Source organism: Protopterus annectens, chromosome 14.part0 (genome assembly GCF_019279795.1).
Source record: "Protopterus annectens isolate FY-2018-M chromosome 14.part0, PAN1.0, whole genome shotgun sequence".
Lineage (NCBI taxonomy): Eukaryota > Metazoa > Chordata > Ceratodontiformes > Protopteridae > Protopterus > Protopterus annectens.
In genome coordinates, this window is record NC_056748.1 from 137,911,611 (window position 1) to 137,935,077 (window position 23,467).

The 23,467-nt window shown below is 41.6% G+C and overlaps 1 protein-coding gene across 38 annotated transcripts in view; it reads left to right on the forward strand.

The window, feature by feature from the left end:
• TCF7L2 (transcription factor 7 like 2) overlaps nucleotides 1–23,467 on the forward strand; it is a 677,777-nt gene that overhangs the window by 320,981 nt on the left and 333,329 nt on the right. The window lies entirely within an intron of this gene.

Below are 23,467 nucleotides of genomic sequence, written 5' to 3' on the forward strand. Positions count from 1 at the left end.
CTGGATCCACAAGTCTTCAGCATGATAACAAGGAAATGGGGATGCCCAGACATAGATCTATTTGCCTCCCCTCACAACTGCCAATTGCAGAGATTTTGCACAAGGATTTATCACAAGCAAGCATGGAAAGTGGACGCCCTATCCTTCAGCTGGAAAAATCTAACAATGTATGCCTTTCCTCCACTGCCTCTCCTTCCCAGGGTACTCCTAAAGGTTAGACAAGAGAAGCCAAAAATGATACTGATTGCACCAGACTGGCCACGCCAACACTGGTACCCAATCCTAAAGAGCTTGTCTCAAGGTCCAGCATGGATATTGCCTCAAACTTCTCACTTGCTGACCCAACAAAACAATCAGATCCTGCACAGCCAACTCAGGACCTTAAATCTGGCAGCATGGCGGATAATGTAGCCATTCAGAACACTCCTCTTTCAAAAGCTGTTATGGATGTTATCTTGGAGGCGAGGAGGCCCAGTACCAGAAAATCTTATGCAGAAAAATGGAAAAGATTCTGTGCTTGGAACCAGGAACAAGGCATTGACACGTGTGTACCAAATATCCCTCAGATTTTACAATACCCAACTGAGATGCTGAACAAAGGCCTTTCTTTCTCATCAATTAAGATTCATGCCTCTGCCATTTCAGGCCATTACAATATGGAACCACCTATCTTTCCTCATCCTTTATTAAGGCAGTACCTCAGAGGGGCCAAAAACATTAGGCCTCCAAGGAGAGCACCAATTCCGGTCTGGGACCTCAGTTATGTTTTGGAAAAACTCACACTGCCTCCTTTCGAGCCAGCATCAACAACAGATATAAAATTCTTATCCTGGAAAACAGCTCTGCTCCTAGCAATAACCTCTGCAAGACGAGTCTCGGAGTTACAAGCACTCATGGCTGTGGAACCTTTTATCATTTTTCATACAGACAGGGTTTCTCTGAGGGCAAACCTTACATTTATGCCTAAGGTGGTGTCCAGTGTGGCCCTCAACCAAACCATTCACTTGCCTACCTTTTATCCAAATCCACAGAACAAGTGTGAGAAAATTCTGCATTCTTTGGACATACACAGGCAGTTACGCTTCTACTTGGACAGAACTAAAGCTTTCAGAAAGACTGAGCAACTTTTAGTGTCATATGCTGCTGGATCACAAGGAAAGGCTATCTCAAAACAGACTATTTCTAAATGGATAGGCCATTGCATCCGTTTCTGTTATTTTCAGCATGGCAAAACAGTGCCTAAGGGCATTAGGCCTCATTCTACCAGAGCAGCAGCCACTTCAGCAGCCTTCCTCAGAGGAGTACCAACCAAAGATATCTTAGAGGCTGCAATTTGGAGTTCAGTGCATACTTTCACAAAGCACTACCACTTACCTCTTTACTCTAAGTCCAGAGCAGGCTTTGCCACTGCAGTTCTGCAGGGCCTCATAGCCTCTCCTTATCCTATTTAGCCCAGCCACCCATCCTCAGCTTTGGGATTCAACCCAAGAGTAATGACTGCAACAGTGAAACACGATGAATATAGTACAGTTGTGTACCTACCATGAATGTAGATGTTCGAGTGTATTCACTGTTGCAGTCCAGGTTACCCACCCACCATCCCCCTTTTCTTTGCTGGGACTTATCTGTACTTCTCTATCCTATACAACCTATGTGGTGTATTTGCTTGTAGATGAGGGAAATGTTATTTTTGTGCATGCATTTTTATTGGCATATTTTTCAGCCTTCTAGTTTGGGGGCACCTGACATCTGGGGCAAGAAAAACTGAAGAAAATGGCATCGGCTGCATCTTTTATACCCCTGGTGCCCTGATGTCAGGGAAGAGGCGACAGCAACCGATGCCGGACCTAGACTTTGGAATTCTGGCCAACTGAGGGTAGCCTGCCAGCAGGATAACCCAAGAGTAATGACTGCAACAGTGAATACACTCGAACATCTACATTTATGGTAGGTACACAACTGTACTGTACTAATACTACTGTACAGGCATACACATACAGTAATTTCCAGGAGAGGCGGATACTAACTTTTGTTAGGACCACTGTCCCTTCTTTTTATGGTAATGGTGCCAGCAACTAGTCTATTGTGGCTCACCAAAGTTGCAGATTACTGCAGTCACTTAAAATGAGCTAACCCTAGTGTTTACTTGTGCTAGCTGTTCCTAAGCAGTTTCTGTCCAAAGGACAGATGTCAACAGTTGTAGTTCACCAGTTTTGTGTGGTTGCCCATACATAAATTAGTAAATAACCAGCCACAAGCTCTTGAACTGAATAATGACATAGTGTAATTAAGGAAATTATTCAGTAAACTTAGAAAATTAATATACAGGCAGATGGAAGTATAGAATGCAACATTTAGAACAGACAAATAGCAGAAAACACTACCAGCTTGTCAGCTGCAATACAAATACTAACTAAAGGTAATTATAATGTGACTATGTCTGAACTTTTACATTTCAAACTGACAAAATAAATTGTTATATTAAACTAACGATAATGAGCACCAAGCAGTCTACATACGGCACTAACAGAATAACTGCTGCTGATGTGAGCAGAAGGAGAGACTCGCTTGAAGAACTGTGGTGCAGTGTATTGAAAATAAGATTTCACCAGATCACATATTAATACAGTCCTTTCTGGCATACACTTCATCTTGCATTAAGTCAAAAAGTCTTCCTTGCTTCTTGCACAGTCAAAATTCAAATTTTAATTATATTTTGTGACAGTAATTGCCTAGCTTTCAGGAAAGTTCTAAGCTGAATAAGGTAACACATCTTGTGATGAGAAGTAGTTAACTAAGGTGTGTGTGTGTTTATGTGTGTGCATACACGCATGACTGACTGACTGATTGTGACTGTGGTTGCAAACCATTTTACTATTAAGGCACTGTATTTTTCACAGAAGACATTTTTGCTGTTTCTGTACAGTTTTTATGTTTTACATTTTTTGATGCACCTCAACAAAAACAGTTATATGACTTTGCAGCATTTTATTCTTAGCTTTTATCACATTCATACAGAGAGTTACGTAGTTTTGTACAGTTTGATACAATATGCAAGTGCACCAGACAAGAGAGCAAAGGCTTTGATGAGGAGGTTAGGGTGGTAGCTGGTGATTTTCACTTGTTTGGCCTGTTCAGCTTCCCTGACCAAGTGCAGTGATATTCTCTGATGCTGCAGTTTATGATCTAAGCACTATAGCTAAGCTTCTGCTTGGGACCAGAAGTCATATTAACTGTCCAGGACTGCTGACCTTTTCCTAAGGGGTACGAGAGCAGCTCAGTAGTCAATTCATAATTTACTTTGGCCAGCACTTTCAGCAATCCAGAAACATTCCTGAGCCACAGTTATTGTGCAGATGGATGCCACAAGTCACTGCCACTGGACCATAATTTTCTTTCTCTGCACCTTCAGGCCAACTTTGTTTGCTCCTGTACCACGTTGCCAGCATTGCCTACTACTACACAAGTTGGGACTAGCATTCACAGCCTCTGCAGCAGTGGGCCAGAATCTTCTGCTTCTGCAGTGCAGAGTCCTCATTCCCTGTCCATGAAACAGTAGGACAGCATTTTGTGTTACTCCATCATTGGGTTGGCATTTGGTGCCTGCCCCTGCACCACTAGGCCAGCATTTTCTGCCCCTGTACCTCTGGGCCAGCATTTCTTGCCCCTGAATATGACAGCCTGCATTCATTCAAGAAATTGTCAAAATGTAAGAATGTTGGCTTATAAAAATACAGGGTATCTTTTGGTAGCAGACTTGCATTTATAAAAATACAGGGTATCTTTTGGTAGCAGACTTGCATTTATTCCTATGATGGCCAGTTACATGACTTTTAACCAGTCTGTTCTTCCGTCATCCTTTTTCCAGGCAAAAAAAACCCAGCCTGTTTCATACTTTTGAGGATTCTAGTTGGTTTCAGTAATACCTTTTTGGAGTTAAGAGCATTAAGAAAGGTGGCTAGTGCTTTGTCAGGTCTGGAGACTACTGCTGATTAGGAAACTAGAGTACTTAACAGAAATGTGAATGTGCTCTGTCCTAGTCACTGTGCAAATATGCATAAAACAGTGAAGATGCAGTTACTTGAAATTATGAAAATAATATAAATAATGTTTGCAAGGGTTCTTCCTCCTGTATTCCGCAAGGTGTAGGGTCTCCACCCCTTGTACCTCTCCCAACAACTAAATATATTAACTCAGAAGTCGCTCTGTTTTTGAGTAAATTGCATAATTTCATTTCCACCAAACCAGTTCTTCCCTTTGTTCCAGGGAAGTGTAAGCTCAGAATTTGTTTGTAGGGGTGTTATGCTGCTGCAGTTGAATTAATTAATAGTTAATCATTCATAGGAATGCTGATGCTTGTAGCAAACTCTGTCAGTAAGTGTCTGCAGTCCTATTTTAAACTTTGATTTAAAGTATTTCATTCTATAAACGAGTTTCAGTAGATAGTTTTGATGGCCAGCACACACTGCTCCTAATTGCACATTTGCTAACTAGTAATTTTGAAGTGTTGCAAACTGTAGTTTCAAGAATTTCATTGTCTTGAGTTAGCTCTTGTATAAAAAACTTGGAATGCCATTCAAAGTTAACAGGTTTGCTAATTCATAATTTCTGAGTATGCATTTTAAAGCCTGTTTGCATTTTTAACATGCATCTGGTAGACAGATGTACTGGAGATGTTCTGAAAGAGTGCGGCTTTGTTGGGGGGATGAAGCACTGTGATCCATGTACCACAGAGGACAGTGATTTAAAGAGCTGTACGTAAGTCAGAAAAGTCGATATTCTTGAGTAGGAGGGAAGCATTTCATAGCTCTGAAAGAGTCCAAGGATCAGTCAACTTAGTGGGGGCTGAGAGATATAAAAGGTTGTACCTTGGAACAAACTTCTAGCAGAAACAGTGACGTTAAAGTAAGTCTAAGTATCAAAGAGGCATAGGACTGGATAAAACAAAATTAATGTGTTGGAAAGTAGAAGGGAAGTAGCTGAGCTGGGCACACTGATATGTGCAGAATGTTTTAGATGTAGCTTAATTTTGATGTCCTTTAACATGCTATTACCTAGCACAAAATGTAGCACCTTGTCTGATTTACTGATCACTTTTCTCACTTGCCTCTCTACGGAGGTACTTAACATGCAACCTATAATATTTGAGGCAGATATGTTTGCAGGGTAGTTCACAACCGGTTTCACCTCTGCATCAATCTGTCACTGTGCTTTGCTTCTGCATTGTTTACTGTGAACGATGACATCAGTCTGCCGTGACACTTTCAAGTAAAGCAGTCTGACCCAGTTATTTGGAATATGACTCTCTGTCCCAGTTTGCATGGCAAGCTTGGGTTGATGGTAGGCTACATTCGTATAATAATTTTATTTTCACCCATGTGAAATTGGAGCCAGGCACGTGGCAGACATGCCATTTGCACTCACAAAAGCGTACCCAGTTGTACCCTTGAAATCTGAGCCTTTAAGATTCCAAGTTAACATTTGGAAATGCCTGCTTTTCTCTAGCGACTCCAGCTGTGTGCTGTAACTAAAGCTCATGTTGGGCCTCCTATAGCCCAGGAGCTTTCTGTGAATAATGATGGTGTTTGATAGGAACCAGCAGGACAGCAGTGTTTCCATTATACAACAGCCATTCCTTTCAACAGGACCATATGCTGTGCATTCCTTCATGCACTTGCACAGGGTGGGACATCGCCGTCCAGCTCATATAAAACTACACTGGTGCTTTTGTGTTTGCGCAGCTGTTTGATTAGGTACCTGCACTGGCAAGGAAAATACCCAGGTGTGTGTTTGAAGCAAATAAGTTGGTGTAGCCCTGAAAGACTGGAGTGATGTGATTTGTTTGCAACTTTGTATCTTTACTTCCTCTCCACCTCCCAATCACACGCTTGTTACTCACGACTTAGGAATTAATTTATGACCCTGCTGTGTGCCAGACAGTTTTTCCCCCCTTTTGGAAACTTGATATAGGTGGAGTTTTTTTACATCACCTAGATGATTCCTCGGCTAACCCTAGACTGGTATTGCATGCACTGTGGAATATTGATGACTTCTTAAAATTAATGTTTAAGATTTTGTGGTGATGTGTCCATTCAGTTACATCTTTTAATCATCCAGCCTTGTATTTTGATGTTAGGACCTAAAACGTGGTAACAAGTAGTAAGTGCATATTTTTATTTATTTATTTATGTATGCATAATGTCCGGCAGGCTACGGGGTGGTAGTTTTGAGATTTAGTGCATTGTATCGGCTTCAACAACCAGATTCCATACTGTGAATGTTTCAGAAATGTGCATGAAGGAAACTGCATTGTTTGGTTTCTGCACTGTGTAGTTTTGTCCACCCAGTCAATGAACATCGTACAGACTGCTACTAAACAAGACATGTATGTTCCTTGACCCCTCTCTCGTGTCGTTCTTAGCCAGACTGAGACTTGGAATGAGCACATGCAAGCTCGACATGCCACTACAGTTGTTTCTTTTCATGTTACTGGGCTTCATTGCTGAAGTTCTGTTTTCAGCTGTATTTGCAGTTATTTTATAACCTTTTCTGTAAATCTGAAATATTGGCATTTTCATTTTTAGGATAGAGTGGTGGTGGGATGCTGAAACCAAAGGATTTGTTATGAGATACAGCTCTGGCTGGGTCTTTACCTTTTCTGAAGCGCTTGCTAGGCTGTGAGTCTGTGAGTTGGTATCCTTGCTGCGTTTTACTGAATTTTTGTTAGTAGTCATGACCCCCCCCCCCCCCCCAAAAAAAAAAAAAAAAGAAAATACTGAATGTATTGCTATTTCTGTTCATACAAGGTGAACAGCAGCAGGCCTTGCAGGACAGACTAGTCCCTGCTGGTGTGAAAGTTCAGGCCTGATGCATAATAGTTAAATCCTGACAGGCTGAGAATTGGGCTGTAAACAGAAATGTCTGTCCCTGGAAGCTGTGCTCATAGTACAATGCCTCTGTTGTCTTCGTTTTCACTAGGTGGAGCAGGACAGGCCATTAACTATTTCCTGCCCAGAGTAATGAGTAAAATCCCTCAAAACATGGAGGAGATGGAATATGTTTTTGTAGGTCTGCTGGAGTGAGTTTCTCAACTTTCTTTTGAGAACCAAGAAAGATGGTTAATTATTGGATTTTACACACGACTGACTGCAGTCCTTTTCTGATGCAATATGATATTTGTAACTGAATAGTGCTTATTTAACAATATAGTTTTAGACTGCACATTTTTTGGATGTATTTTGAAATCGATAAAGAGGCTTAAGAGAGAGAAGTGGGTTTTGTTTATGCCTTTATTTACTTTATTTGAGAAAATATAAGGAATGATGTGTTAGGCAGCATAATTTAAAGACAGATCACATAGAAAATGAACATTAAATATTAAGAAGTAGCAAGAGGCTTGTAACATTCTAAAAACTGTCAGTCTAATTAAAGTAGGTTTAAAGAAGAAGATGGCAGTGAAGTTATTATGTGGTACATAGTGGAAATGTACACTTGTTTTCCCCTTACACAGAATCATATCTATAATATATTCACATTCTTTTTTTAGGCATGACCCAGGACAAAGACAAAGTGAAATGCAGTATGCACAGATTGTTTCTCCTCACTGGGTTTTTTTTTTTTTTTGGGGGGGGGGGGGCTAGTCCATGGTCCCTGTCCTTGGGAAGTAGTGATACCCAATAAAAAAATCCCAGTGGACATGGCACGAACATGTAGGATCACATGTCGGACCTTGGTGCTCTTATAAAGATTAAATGGGAATCTAGATGGTGACAGCGTTTGGATAAGCTGTTAACCTAATAAATGGAGAATGTGTTTGTAGAAACTGCTGGAAAGTTGTGTATTTATTTATTGGGGGTGTGGAAACATTTACACATGAAGCATTTGAAAGCTGCAGCAGTTTGGTTGAGCTGGCCTATGGACATGGCATAAGTGTTGTAGGTGTATAACAAATAAATATAGCTGCCAGGTCACTGGTAGTGGTATAGTGACAAACAGAGGGTGATTATCCTGTTTTGTACAACTGGAGGTCCTTGTCGCATCTGCAGTAATTTGTCACTACCCTAATTACAGTATCTTTACTCTTGTAAATTAAGTGAACAGGCTGTTGCATACCCTTGGAAGAAGGTTAACTTTATTCTGTGCACTCAAGGCAATTATATTTTTTGTAATTCTAGCTACTTGTGTTTGGTTTATTCCCAATGTTCTGTTACTTTAAGCATGCTAGAAGCAGTGGGAGTCTCTTATGTCCATCACCCTTAGTTTTATGTCAGTCATCTCTAGCTCTGTATCCTCTTAGATGCTATGCACCACATTAAAACAATGTCCTTCATTAAGGATTGTGTATGTCTGGGTTCTCCAGTGTGCTCAGAAGCTGGTTATAATTCATTTCACACTGCCAATAAAAATTCACTTAATCATCTTAATGATACATCATGGTTCCATGTAGTGCATAGAGCTAAAAAGCTGACCACATGTTTTAGAAGTGGATTTGTAGGTTTATAATGTATTTTGCTCTTAGTTATACCATATATTTTATTAGTTTGTTAGTCAGCTAAGGCTAATCTTGAAACACTTTGCAGCAACAAGCTAGGTTATAAGAAACTTTAACACAATAAAACTTAAATAACATTATTCATGGACCAGCCCATTTGCTTACCTAACAAATGATAAATGAGTAAACAGCTGCTGTTTTAATTACTGATAACTCAAGCGTGCAGGTTAGGGAGCTTACTGCAGTCTATATGCAGTCAGAAGCGTGCAGGTTAGGGAGCTTACTGCACTCTATATGCAGTCTCAATCATGCAGGTTAGGGAGCTTACTGCACTCTATATGTAGTCTCAAGCGTGCAGGTTAGGGAGCTTACTGCACTCTATGTAGTCTCAAGCGTGCAGGTTAGGGAGCTTACTGCACTCTATATGCAGTCTCAAGCATGCAGGTTAGGGAGCTTACTGCACTCTATATGTAGTCTCAAGCGTGCAGGTTAGGGAGCTTACTGCATTCTATGTAGTCTCAAGCGTGCAGGTTAGGGAGCTTACTGCACTCTATATGCAGTCTCAAGCATGCAGGTTAGGGAGCTTACTGCACTCTATATGCAGTCTCAAGCGTCCAGGTTAGGGAGCTTACTGCACTCTATATGCAGTCACTAAATCTTGTTTTCCACAGGGTCAGCTTTGCTGTTTGCCAGATATTAATCTAGTTTATGATATTAGACTATGATGTCTTTCTCAGTGGTATTTTTTGCTGGATTACCTGTCCCAGAAGGGTAGTGTATAAAGTAAGAAATCTGAACCATCACCTGCTGATTTTTGAATTTGTCTTTACCTTTGCCTTAGCTGTCAGGATGACTTTGGTCATACATTGGGAGCATGGCTAGATCAGTGTGGTGAGGTGTTGGGGGTGGCAAGATGGAAAGGTATAAAAAAAATAAAAATATTGGAAATAACTGGAGAGCAGAGAGTACTGCAGCAAGAGGGCTTTTGGAAAGTTCTTAAGTGGATGTTTTTTCTGCAGTATTTGTATTTGCTTGTGGGGTAATAGAAAGGAGTTCATATGAGTTCCACCTAGTATTTTTTTCTGGGCTTAAAAGATTTATAACTGGGCCTTTTATATTTTATTTTATTTTATTGCATTTGTTTACCGGGAATCTCCACTGGGCCTAGGTGAGCCCATTTTCACTGGAGGCCCAGGGAGAAGAGTTCCACATACAAATTAAATGTGTTGCACATACAGTAAAAAATACAGAAATACAACTACAGTTTCATAAAGACCTAGAAGGCACTACAGTAACAGTCATGGGCATTGATTTAAAATAAATATGGTATAAAAGTACATGTCAGAGTTAATAGGTATGGAGCAGTAAGCATCTTGAATATGAGTGGAATGGTTCATAGCAGAGATGACAACAAGGATAGGAGCAGCAGTGGCAATGATGTAGAGGGATAGAGAAAAAGGAGGTGTGTGTGGATAGGGTATGGTACATAGGCAAGGCAGGAAATACCCTAGAAGAGAGATGTGCCTCCTGATGGATTTTATATCCCTACCATTTTTCTGATTAATGTCAATAAGAAACAGCTAACTCCTATTGTTTCAAGACATTTGTGTCCCTGTTCCCAAATTATCCCATTGCCTGTGGGATATTTAATATTTTTGTTCCCAGTGATCATTGGGCATGTACATTTTCCTTGTATGTTGTATGTTAAGCATGGTGATGGCAGTGGACACACTCTCCCCTCCTCCTTAGCCAGCTTCTAAGTTCACCTGAGCTGCTAATTGAACTTGGGTTACCTGTGACATGTCAAGGTTCATTTGTCTTCACACCACAGAGTTGGCTGGCCACTAATATTGGGCTAATGCTGCTGCTTCATGCCTCTGCACACCCACATTACTCAGCTAAAGTGCTGTGAAGGCTTTGGTGCCTGCACATTCTAGCATTCCTGCTGTGGGAATAGGACTTCTGGTCCTTCTCCCAGATGGTGTCCTCTGATGACTGATGTTTTTGTTGTAATATTTTGTTTTAAACAGTGTATAAAAGTTTTGCTGTCTGAGGAGCGAGAGTATGTTTTGGTGCTGATGCATTGTATTATGGTGGGGTGCAGGTGGGGAAGGGGCTACAATGATAAATCTGTTTGGCTGGACAGAGCAGCTGCTAACAGTCTTTTATTATCAACAAGTGCCTCTTGGATTTTTCATTTTGTAGGTATAGATACGAGTCTGTATAGGAACAAAAACATGGAAAACGCCCAAAGAGTCAACGGTCTTAATCCAAGCATTATAGTCTGCTTTTATACTCCAACATCTTCCGCTATTTTTCCTGTTTTTTACCATTTGTCTTGGGCTCTTCTGAATGTGCTTTTTCAACTTTTGTTTCTCAACCTCCTTCCAGGTGGTCATTCCTAGGTGTCACCACATGTTTCGTAATTAATGTTTCTGTAGATCTGACTTGAACCCCTCCACCTCCCAAACTGCCACTTCTCCCCTAATCTACCACACTGTCCTTTTCTTTAATGATGCATCTTCTGTCTGCCTTCTGATTGTGTCTTATGTACTTCGCCCTACTTCCACCTTCCTTCAGGGATTAAATGTGCAGTGTGCTCTGTCTCTCTCTCTCTCTCTCCTCCTTATACTGTAAGTCCATACCCTTCTTTGTGGGCCTTCCTTACTTGTGTTTGATAAGCCTATTATCTCATTCCCTGAATGGGCTTCAGAACTGAATATATCTCACATGGTGTCCCCCCCCCACACACACACACACACAGATGTCACTGTGGTGAGAGAATGACATCTGGCTTCCTGGGAGGTAAAGTTCTGTTATTGCACATTTCTGTTACATTTTGTTGAGCGATGAAATGTAAAATTATACTCTACTTTAAGTAAGTTTTGATCTCTCTAGGTCCCTTTCAGCTTATTAAGGCATTAGGTGTCCATCCTCTTACCAAGAGTAGTTGCGATTGGCCTGCAGATACCTGCCTCCATGTTTAAACCCCATTTTGCAATAACACTCTGCTGTTATGCATCTTTATTCAATTGGTACCATTTCATGGCTTAGTTAGATGCTGCATAGCTTTGCTGCGCACCCACCCATGTATTTTGCTGTTTCCCCAGTTACCTAGGGTTAGAGAACGTCTGGCCTCTGCACTTCTCCTCAGGTGTCACTAGTTCCTTCATAGCTTCCTGCTGAGCACCATATGATGTGTCTGCTTTATTCCTTCCCTTCTCATTTCTCTCCATCTTAACAATGTTATCTCTTATCTGTTCTTGGAGGCTGTCTAGCCTTTGTACCTTGTAGCTCCTTTTCTGTTAGTAGTTCCCTCACAGCTTCCTGTCTGAACCCATCAGTGTACCTTGTGCCATCCTTAGATTGCCTGTGACCCTTTCAGCATCATTAATCCTTTCAGGATTTAGTTATCATTTAGTCTATTATTATTGTTATTTAGTTACTGTTTAGAAAATCCGTGGTGGTGCAGCAGTAGCGTTGTTGCCTCACAGCAAGAGGTTATCCCGTTCGATTCTCGGCTGGAGTGCGGGGAGTGCCTTCTGTGTGGAGTCTGCATGTCCTCCCTGCGGTCGAGTTGCATTCCGAAAGACATGCGTGAATGGGCGTGCCTTCGTTGAAGGTTGGGTGTCGAGCTGGCAACTCTGCACCATAAAAATCTACTGCCAATCATTAGCGGACCGGAGTTCCGCTGTGGCGACCCCTAACTGGGAAAAGCTGAAAGACAAACAACAAGTTACTGTTTAGAAAATTTGTAGCACTGTGGTTTACTTCTTTTTTTTTCTCAGGCTTACTACTCAATTGTACCTAATTTGCTCCTGTATTTCTCCATGTCATGATCATCTCTACTGTATAACTACATTGATTGTTGTTGTTACCATGACATTCTGTGGAGCTTTTCTCCCATGGCCACTGCTGAAAAAGGACCTGTGTCCAGTTGGAATTTCCTGGTAAACAAATGTAAATAAACAAATAAATAGTAATAATAAATAAATAGATCCCTGCTACTTGATGTAGAAAATGTAACATTTTAATTTTTAGCAAAAACATTTCTAGTCCAAGGTCTGTGAATTTCAATAAGGTTTTTACTACTAGAATACATTCTGTTGTATTTCCTTAAGACTTTTACTTGTGTACTAGTGGTTTTTGCTGTCTTGTAGGCCTTTCCCTTTTCACCTGACTCTTCCTCCGCTGAGTAGGGGCACAATATGGGAGTGTCCTTGTAAAGTAGCATGTGTGCTTGTTGACACATCTTCTGCATGAGTGCTGTAGTCTTTATTCTGCCTGATGTAGGGTGTGGGGGTGCTGTGCTGTGGCAGGAAATGAGTTGTACTCCCTTGGCAGCATTTAACAATGAGACATGGGTTATATGGAGAAAGTCTAACCCTATCCAGAACACCAAACATATTTTGCAATCCTCTTTTAACTGTTATTACTGTAAATTACATTTATCTCACTAAATTTCACTCAACACATTAACAAGAAGGAAAAAATGTTTCTGTTTGGAGACATGCCAGGCTTTGAGGTTTATTAGGTAGTTTTGATTGTGAAGTTCCTGACTGCAGCATGTGGTAACATGCAAAATTGTATTTTCAATTAAAACTTAGTGTATGATAAAGGTAACATTGTATTCCACTCTGAGAGTAAGTTCTAGTTTAGTATGTGTACAGATAGAAAATGTTACTTGTATGTTGGATTGTTTTTATGTCTGTGATATCTCTCAGTCATTTGTGCACAGACTTAACGCATTTTCTTATTGATTTATCTTTAAACAAATGCAAGAATCTTTTGCAAAGTAGGCCCTGAATCTGTTCAGTGCATTGCTTATAGAGTTGCAAGGCATTTTCAGTGTAATTGTTCACTTTCTTGTACAGAATAAATTGAACGAATATGCAGCTGACCTGTGTATGCATGCAAATGCAATCTGAGTATATAGGCAGAATAAAAAAAAAAAAGAAAATGAACATAACCATTAAATTTTGCTCCAAGAGTTGTGCATTTTGCGTGCTGTTCTGTTCGTGTTATGTCAATTTCTCAGGTGTACTGTTTCTTTTTTTTTTTTTTTTTAACTTTATTAGTCCCACTAGGCTAGAAGCTTCTTTTCAAGGGAGACCTGCGGTGGTATTTATACTACTAGGGGAGATTTGCCAGGGCATCAGGGAATTTATCTTACTATTTTTGATAGTGTCATGCGATCTTTTACATCCACCTGAGCTACCACCAACTCAAGCAGTTGCGACCTTGGTTTAACATCTCTTGCAGTTTAGAATGAGGTAAGACCAGCCTGTTTCTTGACAGCACCCTAGTTGTTTGGGATGTCATCCTACCTGGGTCAGACTGAAAAGTATAGGTTTCATGTCTCATTATACAGCACGGTCCAGTCCTTTAGTCACAAAAAAAAAAAAACATTGAAGTCTGCTGGGCTTGATGTCAGAATACTCTGATAGATTTTTTTCTTTTTATTTATTTATTCATTCATTCATTTTGAGGTTGGAAAGAAAATCTTGCAAGCTTTTATTATTATTATTATTATTATTACTATTTGTTCATGTATTTAGTTGGAAAGAAAGTCTGTTGCAAGCTTTTGATACTTGTTTTACGATGCGGTGTGTGTATTTTCCTTAGTACAAATGTTGCTAGAGATTTCCTGGCATCATGCTCACCATTTGTGCTTACCTTTCATAGTATCTTTTTCTTGTGTCTTTCCTTAATGTCTCGTAGTGTCATGTACTGCTTTGCATTCTTTGCTAATGTATTCATTCTCCGTTTACCCACTTAATCCAATTTTAGGGTTGCATAGAATTGAAATCTGTTCTGACTATCAATGGGTGCAGCATTATAGTTTTTAATAATGGCTATGACAAATAGCACACCCACCTTTGAAACTGGAGGGTCAGAAAATTGTGGGTTCTATTCCTACACCTGGTACTTTGGTTCATTTTTCATTGCTGACATTGCAGTGGTACTGCACTCCTGAGTGTGCTGTCCATCTGGCATTAAATTATGGCTTGTAGATTATTAACCGGTATGAAGAAATTGTCACCTTTTGGTAGTCTGTCCTTTCTTTTAATTCTCCCCGTCTCCATTGTTCTGCAGTGCTGTATTTTTCCTGTCTCTTTCTCACATATATAACCAAGCTGTCACTGCTTTGTTTTCTGTCTTGTCTCTTTCTCCTTCCATTCCAGGTAACCCCCATCCTTCCATCATGCATTTTTCCTTGCAACATTGGACTCGGACCTTGCCACTTTATTTATTCTTGTTTACCTGGCTCCCATTTGGTACTTCCTGCTCCCCATCCCACTCTTTACTTGTGTGCGAGATAGGTTGACAGGTGTGTGGTTGCTACTAAGGTTAAGTAGTTCAAGTCCCACTAGTAGAAAAGGAAGTGAAAGAATATCAGAGACATTACTGAAGTCATGGAGTAGCACCCAAGTATGGTGACATTCTGTGGCTGTCAGAATGATCAGTGCTGTTTCTACACCATGTGTTTATTGGAATCTGTGCTATGCGTTGGATGGCAACATTTTGTCCCTTATATGCTTTGATAGCTGTGTATCAAAGCATGTAACCACTGAACTGTATGTGGAAATAAGTCAATAACAGAAGCAATGTATTTTGTCTCATGTTTTTACAGGAAACTACATGGGTAGTTTTCCAGAGCCTGGGCCCAATTCTGTCTACTAGATACCTGTTTATAAGTATCTGTACATAGATTATCTGATTGCAAGGCAGCTTTAAAATGCAAAGAGGTGATCATTAGCCCCTGTAGAACCAATACTTTTTTGTGCCTTGCAGTAGCTTATACCTTTTTCAAAAATATCCCAAGACAGCAGTACGCAACCTCGTCTTTCCCTAGTCAGTACAGTTCAGACTTTTTTTCTTCGAACTGCTGTAGTTACTGAGTTGATTTAATCAGTGTATGTAGCATGTTTCAGGGAGGGCTTGCCTTTAAGGGAAAAGATGGGTTTTACAGTTTTTGTACCCTTTCTGCTTCATTCTTTCCAGCTATCCCCAGTGCCTTCTGCCTATCACTGGTTCTACAAGTCTGTCCTACTGTCGTTAGACTTTGTTTTAAGGCTGGAGCTGACACAGAACCCAAGACGATCCTGGGGGGGGGGGGGGGTGCTATTAATTGCTTCTGTCGGGGAATTTTTATTTATTTATTTTTTTATTTATGACCAACCCCTTGGTATTCTCCCACATTCTCCTGTTACATCTAAGAACTACTGCCACCTATGGACCACACCTACCCACAAGAACCACTTGCATGAACGCCCTTCCCCTGGCATAGGTGTGCCCATCCCTCCCTGCCAGCACTTGAGGGTCACATGGGCCATAATTAGGGCTTTATCCCAATAATCCACTGCACTGACCAGTGACTTTTACAGTTTTAAGTGTCCAAAACTACTACAATGTTTTGGAATCATTGTAGTTTTAGTCCACATGTTGCATGGTTTGGGCTTGACTTTACTTTTTATTTAATGAATGGATGTGTATTTCAGATTGATCTGTAATCCATTTATGCAGCAAGGATCTGGGCTGAATATTTGTAGAATATTTGCTTTCTCAAATTTTGCGGGCAGAGTGCAACTTATTTTTTTATTTTTTCAAGACCGAGGATACCCTTTCTTAAGTGTTACTATGAATGTAGTTACCATGCTTGTGGGATCATTTAATGACCTAGACCTAAAGGGGTGAAATCCCAGGAGGGTCAGCAGAACACAGTACAAGGCTGTCTGCCTATGACATTGTTCTGCTGCTGTCCAGTCAGTTGTTTCAGGAAGTATTTCTTTGTTAAAGTCACACACAATGGAGAGATCAAAACATAATTACCTTAACTGACTAAGCAGAGCAGCTGTGCAGTAAGTAGATGGTCTTTATCTGTTGGATATTTTGAAATGTTTAGTATTGCGTGATCATTTTTGTAACAACTAGCACTATAATTTTGAAAAGTTTTCCTGCTTATCGTTTCCCCACCCTCTTCCGTACTAGAATGCTCAAAAAAGAAAAAAAAAAAGGATTGGAGTTTAGCTCGCTCTTATGCTGGAGGGGGGGGGGGTATAATTTTTAAAGTGTGCCCCTTGGGCAAAGTAGCGGTTGTGATCTTTACTTTCTAGGTTGCCTGGGACCAGAATAAATGTATCCAGTTTTCATATCATGCTTATTATTATGAGTGAAAGTGTATATGTTTTTTCTTTCTCCCCAACTGAGACCTTCTAGTATCTCATGACCCTTTTCCTTCCCTGTCCTGTTGACTGGCAGTGTGAGTAAGAGTTGGGAGCTTCATGCTGTCATTAATATATTGTGGAGTTATTCTATGCTGGCCTAACTCCCCCCCCTCCACATTGCTACCAGATGGCACACTGCCAAACCAGAGCCTACAGTACCTGGGTGCAAATGAGTCCTTTCAGACACAGTGGTTGTGTACTATTTTGTCAGTCATGTGTTGCCCTTTCCTGTGAGGTGCTACATTGGCAGCATGTGTTCACCAAATGTGAACACTCATACAGCAAAGTCATGCTGCATCACCACTCCTGGCATGAGTAAGATTGGGTCTATATTCCTGCATCGAAAAAAATTACAGCGAGCTGCTAATAATCAACAATTAAACAGCAAAAGTTTAACGTATGAAACATACTTAACAGTGAAAAATAATTCATTGAATGGCCATAGTTGGCTAACAACCACGAAGTACTGCAATGCATAAGGTAAGCGAAGAAAACCTTTTTTTTTAAAGTTGGCCTATTCATCACTGCAATGCTATCTTGGTGTTGGTATATATATATATATATAGTTGGGGGGGGGGGGCACAGCCTTGGTTGGTTATGTTCACGATGTTGGCCATTTGAATTATTTTTTAGTGTTAAACTGTTTCAGTATGTTAAACTTTTACTGTTTACCATTCAATTGCTAGCCATTCGCTGTAATTTTTTTCAGTGCAGAAACATAAACCCAGTAAGATTACCTCAGTCACTACCATCTTTTCCTGGCTGTGCTTCTTCAGCACCAACATCGATTGGGGTATGGTCAGGGCAGTAACCTCCTGTGCAACAGAGACGATGTATATAGGCATTTAGAGTTAGCATTATTCCAAAGTATAGGTGTTGGTAGGATATTGCCTGCAAGTATATGACTTGCAGCATCACTCCTCATCTTCATCCAATCAGCATTGCCAAATAAAAGTAAAAAAAAGTTTGCAGTGTGCAGCCATTCTCCCCCCATTTTTGGATACAGTGAGCTGAAATCCAGAAAGCTTGTGTTCCTTTTACTTTCTGACATACACAGATTTCTGCAGTCTGTTAGCCTTATATTCTTATTCGGGGTACGTGTCTGTGGGAGTCATCAACAGGTAAATCTGAAGGCTTTCATTTTAACTGCTTATGGCTTTGATGTTCATCGTGTTTCACTGTTGCAGTCATTATTCTTGGGTTATCCTGCTGGCAGGCTACCCGCAGTTGGCCTGAATTCCAAAGTCTTGGTCCGGCATCAGTTGCTGTCACCTCTTCCTTGACGTTAGTGCGCCAGGGTATAAAAGATGCAGTTGACGCCATTTTCTTTAGTCTTTCTTGCCTCGTGGTGCCCGAAGCAGAAGCAGTTCGCAAGTGCCGTTCGGCTGACTCCTTAAATTTTCGTGTTCGAATTTCAGATCCGAAGTCTTCATTTAAAGCCAAGTACCCCGTTGGGGAAACTTTTTTTCTTGCTTCAGACTGATGTCAGAAAAAGTTAATAATTGTATTTTTTGTGGGAAGCAAATACCTCATAAGGATTTCCATTCTTATTGTATTCCTTCCCTAGGCCCTGATCACAATGTTGCTAATTGCAGGTTTTGTGCTAGATTTAACCAACACACTGTTAAGCGTCGGTATGATTTTGCATTTCATTACTTTGGCCGAAGATTTAATTACATGATGTCGTCGGATAGCCATCCGACTACCGCAATTCACAAGAAACGCAAGGAAAAGGACAGGCATCTCAGGTCCAAAACTGACGATGAGGCTTCTTCTAAGCCAGTCGCTGGTTCTCAGTGAGGCGCTTTCACAGCCCCTGACACCCACTACCTCAAAGCCGCAGGCCACTTCTGACTCCCACGTGGAGCAGACTAGGCCGCGGGAAACTCAAGGTATTGGACACTTGGAAATTATTCCCTCAGATGGGTCTGGAGCCGCTGAGCAGGCATCGGCTTCTGAGGGTGTTTTCAGGCCTACACAGTTATATGTAAAACCAACTACAGCTTCAAAGGCAAAGACTAAAGCCCCACTAAAGACAAAGAAACAAGTGCAGCAAGCCCATGGACAGGCCTCCATGCCTAAAAAACAGATGCTCAAAATGGCCGAAGACCTAATTACTTTGATCAGGGGGTTTCCATCTCCCTCCTGATAAGAGGCCTAGGCAAGAGACAGAATATGAATCTTCAGATCAGGTTTCCATTTCCTCTGACTCCTCTTCTCAACAGGAATACTCTCTTCCTCCCTATGAGGATTCTGATGCTGAAGAATCTATCCCTTCAGCCTCTCCTCCTGAGGATTTTTCTTTTGGGGAAACCCTGCATACCATGAGGGAGCACTTCCACTGGGAGAGCCAAGGCTACTCAGAATCTAAGAAAAGGATCAGAGACTTTCTTTTACTACCTCAGCAGAGGCCTCTTGCTATCCCCCCTGTTTTAGACATTGTAGATGATGTATTTTCAAAGTCCGGCCTGTCTCCTGACTCTTTACCCCCTGCACCTGTTAAGCCAGACAGATACTGCAGGGTTCCAGATTCACATAAATTTCTTTATAAAAACTCTGCAGCTGACCCAGAAACTATTTCTCAGGGTCCCAAAGGGGTCAAGGCTTCCACTGCAAAAAAACCCTATCCCCTCTGATAGGGATTCAAGGGCACTGGACAGATGGGGGAAAAAGGTTTACACGGCTGCTACCTTGGCTGTGAGAGTTTTAAATTGTCATTTTCATATGCTTAAATATCAGCAATACTTAATGTCACTGCTTAAACAGAAAATGTTAAAAAATTCTGAATGTGCAGAAAACAAGGAAATGCTTGATTTATTGCATGCAACTTGACAAGTGGGAAAGCATACTTTGCAATGTGGCTTTGATTCTCTGGAGGCCTCTTGCAGGGCTGCTGTTACTGGTTCTGTCGTTAGGAAGCATGCTTGGTTAAAGGAACAGAATCTGCCTGATCATGTTAAAGCAAAATTATTAGATGCTCCATTACAGCATGATACTTTGTTTGGTGTTAAAGCAGGAGGTGTTGAAGAAAATGGAGGACAAAGCGAAATCTATGCAGACAGTTAAGAATTTCTTACAGGTGCAGCCACCCAGATTTAGCAGGAACTGGCCTACAAAGAATTGGTCCTTTCCAGTGTCAGACAGGGCACAAAGAGGCAGATACAGATGCCCCAGAGGCAAATCCCAGCCCCAAGGCTCTACCTGCAAAAGCGGAGAAGACAAATCACAGCCATACAGGAAACAGTCCCAATGACTTTCCTCTGCCAGCACCAAGCACTTATCTTTTGGCAGGCCCCTTGGGGGGAAAACTAGCACTTTTATTTTACAAAATTGGCACATGATCACCCAGGACAAATGGGTCTTGAATATAGTGTCTCAGGGCTACAGGTTACACTTTCACACCCTGCCAAGGGCAAAAGGTATGCCAGACCTGCCACACAATCAATGGGCAGAGGTACAAAAGCAAGTTTCATCCCTCTTGGACATGAGGGCCTTTCAGCGAGTACCACAGCAAGAGCAGGGACAAGGATTTTACTCGAGACTTTTCTTGGTACCCAGAAAGGACAAAGCCTGGAGGCCAATACTGGACCTGTTTATTCTAAACACATTTCTGGACGTTCCAAAATTCAAAATGTTGACTCTGCAACAGCTTCTGCCCATGCTGGGCAAGAAGGCTTGGCTTGTAACTTTGGACCTAAAAGAGGCATACTTGCATGTCCCAATCAGACAGTCTTGCAGAAGATGCCTCAGATTCATAGCTGGCTCAACGCACTACCAATTCTCTGCACTGCCCTTTGGCTTATCTACTGTGCCCAGGGTCTTCACAAAATGCCTGGCACCAGTAATTACATTTTGCAGACAAAGAGGAATTCAGATATATCCTTACTTGGACGACTGCCTTATTCAAGCAGAGAACAAGGACATTCTACTAAAGCATCTGGCATTTGTAAAAAGATTACTAATTTGCCTAGGGTACACAGTAAACGAAAAGAAATCAAAACTAGTACCCTCTCAAGAGATAATATTTCTGGGTGCAAGCTTAAATACAACTGCCCAGATGGCTTATCTCATGCCAGACAAACAAAGGCAACTGACTTCTTACTTCAAAATGTTGGCAACAAAGACTCCGTTATCTGCAAGAAACATTCTGCAGGCTTTGGGCTTCATGGCATCCTGCATTCTGCTAATTCCATATGCCAGACTGCATATGAGGAAACTACAATGGTATCTAAAAAGTGTTTGGACTCAACATTGCCACAGCCTGGAAACATTAATTACCCTCATTCAACAGGAATTTCGATGGTGGGCACAGGCCTGTCACCACAACAAGGGACAGACATTCACTTTACCCACAGCCAGGCAGACACTAACAACGGATGCATCAGATTATGCCTGGGGGGCCCACATGGCAGGAAAATGTATTCAGGGCACATGGCCCGCAAGCCAGATGCATCTTCATATCAATCAAAAAGAGATGCTAGCTGTTCAGAAAGCCCTGACAGCTTTCAAGGATCTACTCCATCCAGGACAACTACTGATAAGGACGGACAATACTACAGTCATGTGGTACATAAACAAACAGGGAGGCACTGATTCCTACCCCCTCTGCAGACAAGCCATGACTTTGTGGGACACAGCATTGACTTATGAAGTTCACCTGCAAGCACAATTCCTGCCAGGAAAGATAAATACTCTGGCAGATGAACTATGCAGAAACCTCATGGATCCCCACGAGTGGAAACTGGATCCACAAGTCTTCAGCATGATAACAAGGAAATGGGGATGCCCAGACATAGATCTATTTACCTCCCCTCACAACTGCCAACTACAGAGATTCTGCACAAGGACTTATCACAAGCAAGCATGGAAAGTGGATGCCTTATCCTTCAGCTGGAAAAACATAACAGTATATGCCTTTCCTCCACTGCCTCTCCTCCCCAAGGTACTCCTAAAGGTCAGACAAGAGAAGCCAAAAATGATACTGATTACCCAAGACTGGCCACGCCAGCACTGCTACCCACTACTAAAGACCTTGTCTCAAGGTCCAGCCTGGACATTGCCTCAAATTCCTCACTTACTGACCCAACAAAACAATCAGATCCTGCACAGCCAACTCAGGACCTTAAATCTGGCAGCATGGCAGATAATGAAGCCATTCAGAAGACTCCTCTCTCCAAAGCTGTGATGGTTGTTATTTTGGAGGCCAGGAGGCCCAGTACCAGAAAATCTTATGCAGAAAAATGGAAGAGATTCTGTGCTTGGAACCAGGCACAAGAAATTGACACGTTTGTACCAAATATTCCTCAGATTTTACAATACTTAACTGAGATGGTGGACAAAGGCCTATCTTTATCATCAATTAAGATCCATGCCTTTGCCATTTCAGCCCATTACAATACGGAACCACCTATCTTTTCTCATCCTTTAATAAGGCAGTACCTCAGAGGGGCCAAAAACATAAGACATCCAAGGAGAGCACCAATACCTGCATGGGTCCTCAGTTATGTCTTGGAAAAACTCACACTGCCTCCTTTTGAGCCAGCCTTGACAGTGAATATAAAATTCTTATCCTGGAAAACAGCTCTGCTCCTAGCAATAACCTCTGCAAGACAAGTCTCGGAGTTACAGGCACTCATGGCTGTGGAACCTTTTATCATTTTCCATCCAGACAGGGTTTCTCTGAGGACAAACCCGACATTTATGCCTAAGGTGGTGTCCAGTGTGGCCCTTAACCAAACCATTCACTTGCCTATCTTTTATCCAAACCCACAGAACAAGGGTGAGAGACTTCTGCATTCTTTGGACATACACAGACAGCTACGCTTCTACTTGGACCAGGACTAAAGCTTTCAGAAAGACTGCGCAACTTTTAGTGGCATATGTTGCAGGATCATAAGGAAAGGCTATCTCAAAACAGACTATTTCAAAATGGATAGGCCATTGCATTCATTTCTGCTATTCACAACATGGCAAATTAGTGCCTAAGGGCATTAGGCCACATTCAACCAGAGCAGCAGCCACTTCAGCAGCCTTCCTCAGAGGAGTACCGACCAAAGACATCTTAGAGGCTGCAACTTGGAGTTCAGTGCACACTTTTACAAAGCACTACCACTTACCTCTCTACTCTAAATCCAGAGCAGGCTTTGCCACTGCAGTTCTGCAGGGCCTCATAGCCTCTCCTAATCCTATTTAGCTCCAGCCACCCATCCTTAGCTTTGGGATTCAACCCAAGAGTAATGACTGCAACAGTGAAACACGATGAACATAGTACAGTTGTGTACCTGCCATAACTGAAGATGTTCGAGTGTATTCACTGTTGCAGTCCAGGTTACCCACCCACCATCCCCCTTTCTTTTGCTGGGTCTTATCTGTACTTCTCTATTCTGTACAGCCTATGTGGTGTATTTGCTTGTAGATGAAGGAAATGATTACCTTAGTGCATGCATGTTTATTGGCATATTTTTTAGCCTACCCTTTTGGGGGCACCTGACATCTGGGGCAAGAAAAACTGAAGAAAATGGCGTCGGCTGCATCTTTTATACCCCTGGCGCACTGACGTCAGGGAAGAGATGACAGCAACCGACGCTGGACCAAGACTTTGGAATTCAGGCCGACTGCGGGTAGCCTGCCAGCAGGATAACCTAAGAGTAATGACTGCAACAGTGAATACCCTTGAACATCTACATTTATGGTAGGTACACAACTGTACTTTCTCTAAACCTCTTGTAAAGGGTTTTTTTCAGTGCCA